The sequence below is a fragment of the Camellia sinensis genome, chromosome 15 (genome assembly GCF_055761805.1).
Source record: "Camellia sinensis isolate YWXY chromosome 15, ASM5576180v1, whole genome shotgun sequence".
NCBI lineage: Eukaryota > Viridiplantae > Streptophyta > Magnoliopsida > Ericales > Theaceae > Camellia > Camellia sinensis.
Genome location: NC_138975.1, coordinates 101,243,209 through 101,258,053, shown reverse-complemented (window position 1 = coordinate 101,258,053; position 14,845 = coordinate 101,243,209). Strand labels below are relative to the sequence as shown.

The window sequence follows — 14,845 nt, the reverse complement described above, 5'->3', positions numbered from 1 at the left end:
ATCATCCTCCACTTATATGGGAAATTGAAAGTTAGAAGATAAGTTAATTATAATGGTTTCGAAGAGTTAGTTTTTTTTTTTTTTTTTTCATATGCGCATACGTGCTCATATTTTTGTAAGATAAAAATTCTTTAACTACTATTGTATAGTGTGATAAATAAAAACTATCGTATATTGGTTTTTGTTTTTTGTTTTTTTAAACGGTTCTAATATGGTGATCACCCCCACAACATTTATGAAGGTACTGTTAGAAAAACTTCATTAGAAAAATATATTATTTGATTTAATTTTTAGAATTTTTAAATTTATTTTTAAAAAATATTAAATTAGTTTGACAAAAATAAATATAAATATATATTTAAAATTTAAAATATTATTTTATATTCCCAAAAAAACCATATAAAAATAATTAGTGTTTGATTTTTTTAAATTTTTTTTCCACCAAACTAAATTTTAATTTCTTTTAGAAAAATAGATTAAAAAAACCCAATATATATGTGTACCTTTGAAACATATCCAACATACAATTTGATAAAATACATTTGCAGTATAAGTTAATACCAAGACGAACACGTTCAAATTGAAAATAATATAAAACATTAAATTTGAATAGAAAAAATTAATAGTTGCATTTTAGTCCAAAATTGTATGAGAATTTTCTAGTTATATTTCAACAATAGAGGGTAAAATGTTTCAGTCCCGAACCACAAGGAATTATAATTTAACCTTTAATCTTAGTGATAAGTAGATTCTATTTTTCCTAAAAAGCACGGAAAACAACCTTCTTTTTCAATAAATTAATTCATTTTTTTTTTCATCTGATTTTACTAACTACCTAAGACATTGTGATCCTCTCTATTGCATATTTATAATTGATAATTTCTATTATATCATCTAATAATGAGTGTAATGATTTTTTAATTTAAACTAATTATAAATTCACATTTATATCTTATAATCTATATAATAAGGCACAAAACTTTTTGAAAAATGTATCAAAATGTATGTGAGATACATTTTGATCCAAGGGCTAAGATCAATCCCAAATATATATCAATGGTTGGGATGTATTTGATTCCCGCCCAAACACGCTCTGCTCTCTCTCCCACGCCTACCAAACACGCCTGCCTCTACCCAAACGTTATCCTCAACTCCCTCTCCCTCTCTCTCTCTCTCCCTCTCCCTCTCCCTCTCTCTCTCTCTCCCTCTCCCTCTCCCTACTGTGCTTCACAACCGATCTGAGATCAGATAGCATTGCTGAAGGAGGTCATCAATGGCTGAGATGTGTTCGATCTAGGGCTGCTGCTGATAGATCGAGATCTGGCGTTCCGATCACATGGCCCATTCAGTAGTTCTCGCCTCGCCAGCGTCGGCGCTGCCACATCGGATTGATGGAAAAATTTCCAATTTCCAATTTCCAATTTCCAATTTTTTTTTCGACTTCTTTGGTTATTGATTTGTTGATTTTGCAGACTTCTTCCTCCTGAAGTGCTTCTGTGGTTCTGTGGTTTCTGCTTCTGTGGTATCTGCTTCTGTGGTTCTGTGGTTCTACCTCCTGAAGTGCCCAAACTTCTTCCCAAGAATCGCCTTCTCTCTGAAGTAAGTAATTAGGGTTTAAAGAAAATGGAGTGGAATTTGGAGACATGTTTTCAGACATGTTTTCTTTGATTTTGGTTTTGAATAGAAATTTCGCCTTCTCTCTGTGTTGTCATTAGGTGAATCTTTTTTATTTTGGTTTTGAATAGAAATTTCCTTTGGTTCTGTCATGAAAGCAAAGAAAGAGTTGATTTGATCAAAATCTTTTATTTTATCCAAAAAAAAGTTGATTCGGATCAATGATCACTGGGAAGGTCTCAAATTTTGGAATTTCAGACAAATTGGACCAGGGCAATGATTGTGGATTGAGGAGGGGAAGTTTAGTTTATTTTAGGGTTTAGTTAGATTGACTCTCTAATTGTAGGTAACACAGTTTTGGGTTTTTGCTGTTATTGAGTGTTTGATCTTCATTGGGGAATGTTCTAAGGTAATAGTTTATTAATTTATTTATGTTTTTGAATGATGTGGATAATACACAAGTCTAAAAAAGATTACGTAAAGAATAAAAATTAACAAAGAATTCATTTTTCAAATTTGCTCATAATATATAGCTTAGAATTGTTTATGTTCGTTTTTTTATGGCCCAAAAGAATATTTAGAAAATGGGGGGAAAGGCTCAAAAATAAATTTTGTAAGGAAAAAGTGCAATCCGCAAACTGCTCGCGAACCGTACTTGCACAAACCGTAAACTATACTATGAGCGATTGTAGGTTCACTTTTCCCAAACTGCAGGCCATTGGACTCATGGGTCCAATTAGTAGTTCGAACCGCTTAAAACCAATCCGTGAGCACCCAATGTTTTATGAGAAAATTCACATTCCAGTAGATCAGTTTATGAGAAAATTTGATCAGTTTATGAGAAAATTTGATCAGTTTATCAGTTTAAAGAAAACAAAACACTTTTGATGGTATCATATATTTGATAATTTTTGATGGTATCATAATTTATATTTCACATTTCACATTTCACTTTTGATGGTATCATAAATTTGATAATTTCACATTCCAGTATTTCACTTCCGAAACACTCTGAACTATCAGCAGCAACAGGAGAATAGTGGTTTTTCTTAGGGGTGTGGGAGTGAGTGTTTAGAGAGATGGAAAATTGGGTTTAAAGATTCATTACATCTCCTTTCCCTTTATCCATTAAAAAATAACACCTTTTTATACCCACCTTCAAATTCAAATACCCACCTTCAAAACCCACCTTCAAATTCAAACCTTCGATTCCCTCTCCCTTCAGATCCGTAGCGTTCCACTCCAATCCCACCCCAAATTCCGAATTCTTGCCGAAGAAAACCCCTTGTTTCGCCTCTCTCTCTCCCTCTCGCATTCGGTGTTTCTCTGCTTCTGTTACTTTCTCGAAGTCGTGTGAACAGGTATGTTCTGTTTCTCTGCTTCTGTTTCGCAACCTTTTCTTGAATTTCTAAATTCTAGGGCTTATTTGGTTTCTGTTTTAGTCAACCAACACTCACCCCCTCAAGAATTCAAGTTTCTTTTTCAGTATGTGTACTTTTCTGATAATTGAAAGGTAAATTGGGTTTTTTTAGGATAGCGAGTATGATTTTATTTTATTTTATTTTATTTTTTAGTTTGTAAAACTTTTCTTTTTTTTCTTTTTTTTTTAATTTGCTGCTCATTTATTGCTGTCAAAACTTTGAACTTTGTGGCTCATCGCATTCAACATTCCCTTCAAAATTTTGTGTCAGACCCCTTGAAGAATCAACATTAATACAGAACTCTCTCTCTCTCTCTCTCTCTCTCTCTCTCTCTCTCTCTCATACCCTCAATCTTTATTGTTTTCATCTTCAGTAATATCATAGCTTCATTAAATTGAAATGTGTGAAGAGAATAGTCCAAGTACAAATTAGAACAAGAGACACTCTAGGTTATACAACATTTTTGCTTCTGGGTACTGAATAGTGAAGACCGAATTTGCTTTGATGGGTGTTCTTCTAATGAATTTGTTTTTTTTTTTTTTTTTTTTTTTTTTTTAATATCAGCTGCTTATGACAAGGAAGGTTTCGACTAAATTTAGACGTTTTAGGCATTTTAATCGGATGTGTTTTGCTTATTTTTGAAGTAACTGGGTTTGATTTCTATTTGTTGCTCGAAATTGTGAAGTGGGAAATTTAGGGGAAATTTATGTTCTTCTCGGATTCTCTTACCTTTTCGGGAAGAAAGCGGGGATGAAGAGCTTTCTGTTCTTCCTAGGCACACCAAAGTTATTGTAACAGGAAACAACAGAACAACAGAACAAGGTGTCGTCAAGAAGGCTGTTGGTCTTGGTGGTTGGCATTGGCTAGTAATTTTCTTTTTTACCTTTACACCAATTTATCCTCTACTCATTTGACTTTAATCATATCATTGCTATTTTAAATTCTTTTGCCATGTCACATTATTGTTATCTTTCTAGCTTTTTCAATTTCTAAGGCCTGTGGTGCTCTCTTGCTAGGTGCGATTCCTGAGTTTGAGCTCCTATTTCCCTTCTATTGAATGTAAAGAAATAGAAGTGAAAATCATCCAAATTTAAAATTTTGTTTTCTCACTAAACATTTGTATTATCAAACATATATCTATATAATAAGGGAATAGGGTTTTTGGTGTTCTGTTTGTGCATTCTTATCCCAATTTTTATTTATTTATTTTTTTATGTAGCTTATGGGTTTGGATTTAATTTTTTAAAAAATTTTGGGTCTGAAATGTATCATGATTGGCAATGAACTTTTACTTTGTTCACTTATTCTTTATTTTTATTTTTATTTTTCCACAAATTTAATATCCCAATACAACATCAAGGAACCGGCAAGGACTGCTGAATATGTAGCTGAAGTGTTATTTGGGGTTAGACCCAAATGTTTCTCTGCTGAATGGAACCATTAAGAGCACTACAATTTATATATAGAAAAATTAATGTGGTTTAAATTCATTATGGTTGTAGTCTTCACATTACCTAGAATCAATTTGCATATTGATTTTGTATGCATGTTTTTTTGATTTTTATGCGTACATGGAATTACTGTCGTATTTAATTTAGTTTTGGGATCTTTCCAATTATATAACTCTCCATAAGAAAATGATGTTTTATTTTAGATATTTAAATTTATTATTAGCAACACATTTAATTATCTATTTCTTGGCGAATTTTAATTGAAAGAACAAGAATTTTGTTTACGAAAGATAGAGGGTAACTCTTCTAGATTAATGTTAAAGACTTGCACTTTGGAATTTACAATTCATTTGCAATGACATCGCAATGGAGTTGAGTTACATGATTGAATTTGTAATAAATCAAAAGTTAATATGTAATTTGTCATATCATTACATATAAAATTAGAAGAGATTGTTTTTTATTGGTGTGAATTCTTTTTCCAATTATTATTATTTTGTTTGTTTGTTTGTTTTTTTTTTTTTTTTTTTTTTTAGGACGTATACATTGACCACTTCCCATCATTTCTCCCCTTATTTTATTAAGGGTAGCTCTAATTTAATGGATAAATAAAAAATATTGGAAATAGCATATTAGTTGCTTTTTAAGAACAATAATTAAGAAATTGAGGTGATTCACTTACAAAGTGGCTTATCAAATAATGTCAGCTACTTCATACGTTAAAAAATACTAAGAAAAATAATATATAGATCAAGAATTCAAACACAAAACAAATGTTAATAAAGTAATGTATGTTTTAAATTCACTTCACATGTGAATTCGACTGTAACCGAGTTAAACCACACACTGTTTTTTTAATTTTTTAATTTTTTAATTTAATATTCTAATTTTTTTAAATTCACTTCACGGGTACACGACTGTAACCGAGTTAAATTCACTCCCCTTATTTTATTTTATTTATTTTTTGATATACTATTTAAGGCTATATTTGTTTGGGTATACTACATAATTTCTCTTAAGTAGTTTTATGAAAAATCATCTAACCTTTGTAGGTCGATTGATTGATCCTGAACATTTTTGGCTATTTGATCACAACTTTGAGACACTTTTCATAAAACATTTTTATGATCGTTAACATTTTTGCAACACATAGACTGTAATATAAGAATTTTATTAGATTGTACCTTCAGGCACGGGCAATCTCTGTTATTTTTTAAAAAGGTGTTATTTTTAAAATGAAACTGGTATTTGATGAATCTTTTTTCTCTTTGTTTCACTTTTTCAGGTTGGTGATGATATACGGATGATGATCCAAGTTAGGTTTTTTTTCCAATCAATTTGTTTCGTATGAATAAAAATTTCAGCATCGACAACCACCCTCCCTTCGAACTCACACTCGCAAGGTTCGATTTCTGCCTCTCCCCTTTCGTAGATCAGTTTATTACTTCTTTTAATTAATTTCAATAAATTTCTTGATTTCTAATTTCGTAGATCAGTTTATTGCATTCCAGTAGATCAATTTATGGCTATGTCTGGTTTGTCTATATGGTTGCAACACCACCACCGCTGCTCATCATCACCACTGCCGCTGTTGATGCAAAACCCACTTCATGCTCAAACAGAATGTGTTCAAGGAAAGCTTCAAGTAAAATTCTTCAATACTTTGAAATAGACCACAGCTCTATTCATACTTTTTTTATTTTTTTATTTCTCAATCAATAAGTAACTAATTATAAATACGAAAAATATTTATATTATCAAACAAATCACTAACTCATACTTTTGTACAGTATTATTACTATTTTTTTAAATAAGTTTTAAACATCCAATACAGACTCAACACAATGTATGCTACAACACTATGGATTGGGAATCAGATCACAGTGAACATTTTGAGTTGTGTATTGTATGTGTCTGTTTGAACCTACATGGAAGGAAGCACATGCGAATTTGGGACAGTGACTGGATACCCTTTCTCTTTCTTTTGATTTTTTAAGTATCTACTGTATTGTTCTGCATGCTAATTTTGTAATTAAGTTCTGATGTCAAACTTAAACATTTCAATTGACTTAAACCCACTTCATATTGTATTGTTTTGCATGCTACATCCTTTCAATTTTCTCCCACAAAAGCACCCTGTCACAATTTTATATATATATTTTAATCTTAATATATGTATTCCTTGCCTTCTATAGCTCCTACAGTATTACCTACACTTCCTTCACTGGGACAAACTTCATATATTATACCAAGGGATTGTTGATAGTGTATTATTTGCTTCTTTTGACAGTGGCATATATTCTTCAACCTTGAATAGATTTAATTTTTTGAATTGGATATTTTGATGGCTATACTAGAAATGTATCAATGTGCTCTATCTTCATTTATTTATTTTTTTGAATTAATGATTGAAGACTGAATAGTGATCTTTGAAACATAAACTTGATACGGAGACCTGGCCATAATGCAAATGAAGATGTTCACTCAGTGAGGAAATCTACAGCAGGTCCGCATTTGAATATGAGAAATATGGGATTTGTTACGCTACACTAGATGTAAATTATAGTATTTATGGTGCATATATGGTGGTGAAAATCCATTAGAAAAGGAGATTGTAAACTTAAGACCAGGGAAAGCTTCGAGTAACTCACTTAGAGATCAATTAAAATTTGTTATTTAAAATATTAACATATAGTTCTGGGAAAGCTACTGAAGATTAAAGTTGGTTTTGTTGGTTGTTGTTTATGTTGGTTGTTGATTTACTTGATAGATAGTATAAATTTGTTTTGTTTTTTTGTTTTTGTTTTGTGGCATAAATTTATGTTTGGACTTTCTAAATAATAAATGGTGAACTTCAAAATACTTATGATTATAACGAATTTTGATTTTGGTTTTAATTTGAATTGGATACTTTGATGATGGTTATACTAGAAATGTATCAATGTGCTCAATCTTCGTTTATTTATTTTTCTTAATTAATGATTGAAGACTGGATAGTCATCTTTTAAACATAAACTTGACATGCAGATCTGGCCATAGAGCAAATGAAGATGTTCACTTGATAGTGAGGAAATCTCCAGTCCTCGATTTCTGCCTCTCGAACTCGGCTCGCAAGGTAGTCCTCGGTTTCTACTTCTCCCCTTCTCTCTCTGTTGGGCTGTGTGTTTTTTTTATTATTGCGATTTCTGATACTGTTTGGTTAATTTTAGGTTTTTTTTTTTGAGTTCATCGTGTCCTGCCTCTCTCTTTCTCTTTCTGACGGGCTGTGTCTATTTTTTAATTGTATCTACATATGAATAATTGCGATTTCTGATGTTGTTTGGTTAATTTTAGTAGTTTTTTTGAGTTCATTATGAAATTCGATTATATTTGATTTGATGTTATTGTTGTTGTTTATATTCATGTTATTGTGTGTACAAATTTTTCCCCGGAAAAAAGTACCCATAAAGTGCCTTCAATTTATAAATGTGGTTTCACACAATCACAGCACCTTCGATCTTCCTTACCATTGCCAGATTTGGCTTAGAGAATGAGATTCAATTATTATGGTGTTACCCTCCCTCCGAAACTTCGACAATTTTTATTTTATTTTTAACAGGAAATTTCAACATTGTCGAGGAAGCATCATTGTATCAGTGAAGTTTCGGTTCAGTTCTTATCCTCGAGACAGTAAGTCTTCGCTCTCAGTTTTTGGATTTGATACATTGATTTCAGTAAATTTCTTGATTTCTAATTTATCTTATTTGAAATATTGCATTCCAGTATAAAAATTATTAATTTCTGTGTTTGATATTAAAGATTTAGATTTTGTAACAATTTTATCTGATGTAAAAATGTGAAACAGCACAATTTCATTAAGGAAACAAGTCACCAATTCCTTTGTTGTTTTTCAGCTATGTTAACTCACAATTTCATTATTCTTTTTTGTTTTCCTCAAAGATGTTTGGTTCATAGAATTGTACAGCATTTGAGGATAACAGAGTATTTAACAATTCTTCCAAATTTGAGTTTGAATTCCCAAACGAGGCACAACTCTTGATAAAACAATGTAACCAAGAGCAATAAAATGGCTGCATCATCCACAAAATAAAAATTCAATGATATGATCAATTTTTTTTAATATGATATCACCGTGATATTAATTTTTTTTTTTTAACGTCCAATGCCCATTTACAAACGAGTGATAGTGTGATAAGTAAATTTGTTTATCTTATCATCATCCTTACATTAGTGGAATGGATCCCAATCATTAATTCAATTTGTTTTTATGGGATGATTGATAGTGGTATCATGGCTCAACACAATCCATATGTTGCACATATTGTTTTATAGTTTGGGAACTTAATTTCAATAGGACTTCTAATATAATATATCCTTTTAGTCATGGGGGAACCAAAATTTAAAGCTTAAATAAAAAAATAAAAAATAAAAACTATCCATGCATTCTTCTTTAATTGAATTGTCATTTGTGCTTCTATTTTATTGCACTTTTCATCAGGTTTATTTAAGAAAATTAATTCCATGATTGTATCCATAAATCCTATATCACATCTCTCTTGCTTGCTTTGTATCACATCTCTCTTGCTTGCTTTGTATTTTAAAGTGCGTAGGTTTCTTGATTTCAAATTTAAAACTCTCTCTCTCTTTTCTCTCTCTCAGCTTTTGTTGTTTCCTTCTTTCCCCCATCAGATCTCACTCCGGTAAGTTATTTCTCTCAGATTTTGTTGTTTCACTCCTCTCCTTCTTTCTCTTTCAGCTTTTGTTGCCTTCCGTGAAATTTATAATTTTAAAGTTGCCCTTTTGTTCTCTATTCTGTTTAAAATATGTAGAAATTCAAACATGTCTACAACTCCAGATATTGATTATTCTTTGTTTTTCCTTTTTCCCTCCCGTTTTTGCCTCTGCTACATTAATTTTGTTTCCTAGCTCTTTGATTTACACATTATGATGAGAAGGTAGACCAATGTAGCTCTTTTTTATTTTTTAGATAACTAAATGAAGAATTATGTTCGAAATCAAAATTACAGCGCTGATAGGAAGTTGACTGACTGGAATACAGGGAGAAACTAAGCCTGGGCGCAAAACACTTCTCCTGATGATGGTTTATCAGACAGACTTATGCCACTGGGACACCCAAGTATGTGTTCCATCAATGCAATGGTGTTTTAAAGTGCGTAAGTTTCTTCATTTTTCATTCAAAAATTTTAAATATGATTCAAACTCCAAGGTTTATTTGGTAGCACATTGTTGTTCATTGTTGGTTTTCAAATAATTTCTTCTTCCATGTGTTTGTTTTTTTTATTTTTTATTTTTATTTATTGAGTTGGCCTTCCATGTGTTTTGTATTAGCCACAACTGGTTGCATATGCAATGCTTGATAAAAAGGTTCAGTTAGAAGGATCATTTGCTTGCATATGTATTATCATGTGCAACGTCTCCTATTTGGAACTCTAGAACCTTTGTACACTTGAGAAAAGTCTAATATCTATATTTAAACATATTATTGTGATTTGTGAATAAGGTACTGCAAGTCCAAGGAAAAATCAAACACTGAATTTTCATTATTGATGAGTTCGTTTTTTTAACTTTTACATTTGATTCATTGTTTCCAGATTTATAGATGTTCATTTAGGTAATTTTTGTGTAGTTAGTTCAGTTTATAGTTGTAGCAAATTTTGAAAATATTTCTCTTATATTTGGTTAGAATGGTTTAGATAATTCCAACTAAAAAGTGAAGCGTTGAGATTTTTTTCACTCTCTCACTATTTCCATTTCTCTCTTCTTTCTCACCATACCTCTTCTATCTTCTATTGACTCTTTCTCTTCTTTCCCTACACCTACAACACTGCTGTTCACCCCTAAGCCATCACCGACTCTGTTTGCCTCACATGTGCCTCCTCCGCATCCTCTTCATTCCCTGCTAATGATGTCGCCACCAGTGGCAATGGATGCCTCCCAAACCTTTTTTTTTTTTTTAATCTTTTTCCCATTTGTATCCTTTTTCCCATTTGTTTTCTTTACACCATGCTTTTAGGTACGGGCATACACTAAATTTTCTTTACACCGTGCCTCCCAAACAATATATGATGCTAAATTTTCTTTAGGGAATTGACCCACAATGCCTAAAATATTGTTCTGTTGCTATACATGGTGTAATTGGTATTGTTTATGCATTTGTATTTATTGTATAGGTACTTTAACTCATTGCAGAGTGAATGCTTTTCTGTCTGTTTCCAATCTGATGTAAATATGGTCATTTCTGCACCAACGGGAAGTGGAAAAGCAATATTTTTTGAGCTTTGCATTTTGAGACTGCTCTCAAGGTTCATCTCTACAGAGGGAAGATTTATTCACTTAAAGCGAATGCTTAAAACAGTAGGCTTTCTACAATTTTGTATATGAAAATTTTTTAGATGTTTATTTAAACACTGAAAAGTGTAGAAGATTATTGATTTCACACCTACAGATGTTCTTTATTTCATTAACTTTGTATTGTTGGTTGGTTTTGGGAATAAACTTTTCATGTTGTGGAAGGAATTTTGTTATTATTTGATTTATATACAGATATATAATATATTTTTAGGGTCTATTATACCTTATTGTCTGACTGATGAGGTCTATTGTAATTGTTAAATCCATAATTGCTTCAACAGTTGAAATCTTTTCCTGTATGCGTTCACATTTATCAGTGATTAGAAAAGGGATGTACCTTACAAAACATTTACAGTAGTATTTAGTCCTTACATAGGTGTTTCCATGATTTTATATATCTGTTGTGTTACATAAGGTTTGAACAAAATATATATGGTCTCTCTGCACCATTAGTAAGTTGTTGTACTTGATTTTTTCTTATTTCCATGTGGCGTAGATTGTGCTGAGAATACATTTTTTAAAATCTCATGTGACCATGTAGGCAAGTTAAATTTTTTTTTTTCCCCTATATTTTTTCTCATGTAGTTTTGGGTTTATAATTTGCAAAGAACTATTACAATGTTAAGTTGTGGCAATAGCACTAGCAAGTGTGCATTGCTTGGTGTTTAAAATTATTTTTTTTTAAATTACAAAGTATTGGTTGGTGTGTATTTCAATTTTAATTTTTTTATAGATTATAGAGCACTGGCTGGCATGCATTGTTTGATATTCAATTTTAATTTAATTTTTTTTTTGTAATTGTCAAGCATTGGTTGTGCATTGTTTGGTGTAATTTTTTTTGGATTATTGTGTTAACAAATGTACAATATCTTTGGTTTGTGCGTTTTATTTTGTATCTATAAATTTTTTTTTTTTTTTTTTGACTTGCTTGGTAAGGATGCTTTTATTTTTAATTTTTGTGTTGATATGAAGTTTATGCTTTAGAGTCATAAAGTTTGTTAATAAAATCAAAATGTTTATGATTGAATTACTTGCCGTACTTTAAATAGTTGATTAGGAAATGTTTATTTTCAAGTTTTTTTTAAAAAAAAGAACTTTTCAAAATTAACCACACCTTGATTTATATTTTGACTTCAATTTTTTAGCAACAAATAGAATAAATTATATTTTAACCCAACAATTTTATATTCAATTACATTTTGATTTTATCATTATTTGCACCGTGCCTTTAGGCACGGGCATACACTAGTCATTAGATATATCAGGAAAGTTTTCCATCACATGAAATAAAAAGGATTATACTTCTGTTGGCTTTTTGGGCTTTCGAAGGTTACTTTCGTAATTATGAGCGTGCCAGCAAGGATCAATCAGTCCTTACAGAATTGCCAAACAATTATTCAGACGATTGTGTTATGGTTCTTTCGGCCTCAATAAAGAGGACTTTTACTGGTGGCTTACTGGTAATTTAACTTCAGAAAATTTGAACATAAGAACAGTTAACTAAACTGGAGTATTTCATTAGTATAAAAAGAACTTACAATGATCTCAGTTCCGTAGAGAATTACAGCGGCAATATACTCGACAACTACTCCTACAAATGAAGTGCAGCGCAGAAACTTAAAATACAGGAATATAAAGGACAGGAAATAACACTGGAATATGTAAAGTGATTCTTTAGATTTTTCTCCGTCCCTTCTCTAAAGTCCTTCCTGCTATTTATACTCTCCGAAGATGACCATCGAATTGTACTTCAAACCGTCGAACTGCTCCTCCGTAGTTGCTGATCATGCTACCTTATAAGTAGTTCCACTACGCCTTCACTTGCAGTTAGGCTTCCCCCTTATATTCGAATTTGAAATGTGAGCAACCGTTGAAGCCATGTCATTGTACGTCTCTTTGTTGATCTGCTACTACTCAGATCCTATAACAACCAATATTAATTGCCACGTGTATGATCAGGATCGAAGACCTACCTGGTCTCCCCATATTACCCTCACTTCGCCACGCGTCGGATTGTCACTGGCTTAGTACAAAATGTGTAGCCAACATTACCCCCCGCACTAATATACCCAAGACTTGGTGATATTAGTGGATCAGAGTCCCTTTTCCCACGTCTTAGAACGTGCATGGGTTTTGCATCTTCCCAGAAATGCAACTGTCACACACCATCTGTATTAATACTCTCGTCTTGATCCTTAAGTACTTTCACTGTCTTATTATTCGAACAGACTGATACATTTCATGGCCAAATTAATTCTTTCTTCCAATGATGAAGCATACGAAGAGTCATATGTCGATGCTATTCCTCGTCAAAAGGATGCATTTATTAGCCACCTTTACCCACCGTTCTATATTCAGGTCATGGACGCCTTTGCAAATTACCGACCTTTGGATTACGAACACATTGCTCTTAAACCTTTGATTCAGAAAGCTAAAATCAAAGACATAAGAATTTTTCCTTCTGACCTACCTTTACAGTTCGAACAATCTGCTCTCAAACCTCTGATTTGTAAAATTACAAATATGGATTTGAGCAACTCTTCTTCGCAAATTTCTGTATGGGATAAAGCTGCAGCTGCTTCCTCTTCTGGCTCTTCTGGAAGTTCTGACTGGACAAACTGGTCAGTACCTGAGACTCCTGATTTAAGGGAGCGAATCAACCACCATTTTGTTGAGTTCACTGACCCTTTAGAGTTTCCCTCCTATGCTCGAAGTTCAGTTGTTTATCCTTATGTGCCCATTGACCATCGGCGTAGTCTGGAGGAGAATCTTCTTGTAGCATGGTATACATCTTCCATGCCTACAAAGATAGTGCACACTGCCCCACGCCCAGAAGAAGCCCAAGGGTATAACCCATCATTCTTAGCCCAGAAGGCGAAGCTCTGTTCTTCTGACTGGCTTGATTATATTAATGTCTTTGTTCCTTCTGCCCCCGTATCATCCCCGGAAACAGAAGCGTCCACATCTTTTTCTTCGTCCCCCGAAGTTGAAGTGTGCACACCTTCTCCCCCATCAATTCTTTCCTGGACAGAGAAACTAAAGATTGCTCTATCCATGGAGAAAGTCTTTCCCCCTTATAAACCTCCACCTCCTCCTACCTCAGCTGAGCGGAAACAGGCTCTACTCCTGCTTGCAGCCTTTTCTCACTTGCCTTTCAATGTACTCGAGGATGAAGTCCCTCTCACAAACCTTCAATGGGCTTGTGATATTCTGACTAGGGGTCATGTCCTTAATCCCCTTGCTCAGGCAGAACTTCACATGTTTCTAGACCAACTTCCATTACTCCTTCACTGGCATCGCAATTCTATGGCTACTACACAATCGTTAGACCAGCTTTCGTCCCTTCGAATTCATACTCAATACGAAGCAGAGAACTTTATGGAAGAATTCAATGATTTCAAGAATAAAGACTCTGCCTATTGGGATGATTTAGACATTGATGAATTGGAACAAGGGTTAAGAGAAGTGGCCTTCGAAATAAAGGCTGAAGAGCTCTACTATGAAGTGAGAGCACATCAACTTATGCAGCCGATGGTAGAAAATTTAGAAGATAGAATAAGGAAAGAACAAAAGTTCATTGATCATTGTTGGACCAAATTTCATGATCTTGTTATTTATTCCATTCCTTATTTTTATGAGCTCGAGTTCATACCGAGATAGGGTCAGCTGATGTAATCACTCTGATCTTAATATAAACAACATTTGTCTCTGTTTGACTCTGTCTTCACTTGTATTTTTTACTTGTGTTTTAAAAGTCAACTCAGAGCTTCGAACTTCGAACAATTTCATCTTTTAAATTTGGACTTAATTGTTTTAAATAAAACACTAAATGAGCCAATTGTAACCTTTCCAATTTGTGGAGTTGAGTTTTGGCTGATTTTCAATTGGAAACAGTGCTTCGAATTTAACAATCTTACATTCAAAACCTATTTTGACCATAGTCAACATCTAGTCATTGTCATTATTGCTTTTGATGTTTCGAACACC

At 32.6% G+C, this 14,845-nt stretch overlaps 1 long non-coding RNA gene across 2 annotated transcripts; it reads left to right on the top strand.

Moving 5' to 3' along the window:
• The first annotated feature begins 3,519 nt into the window (after positions 1-3,519).
• On the top strand, positions 3,520-9,786 carry LOC145813411 (uncharacterized). Of its 2 annotated transcripts, none has more exons than XR_014356442.1 (7): positions 3,520-3,901; positions 5,772-5,889; positions 5,978-6,131; positions 6,940-6,992; positions 7,514-7,601; positions 8,085-8,155; positions 9,474-9,786. It is a non-coding gene; the product is annotated as an uncharacterized LOC145813411 (long non-coding RNA). The 2 variants fall into 2 exon arrangements; XR_014356443.1 differs by having other exon boundaries at positions 3,521-3,901; positions 9,546-9,786.
• Positions 9,787-14,845: the final 5,059 nt, after the last annotated feature.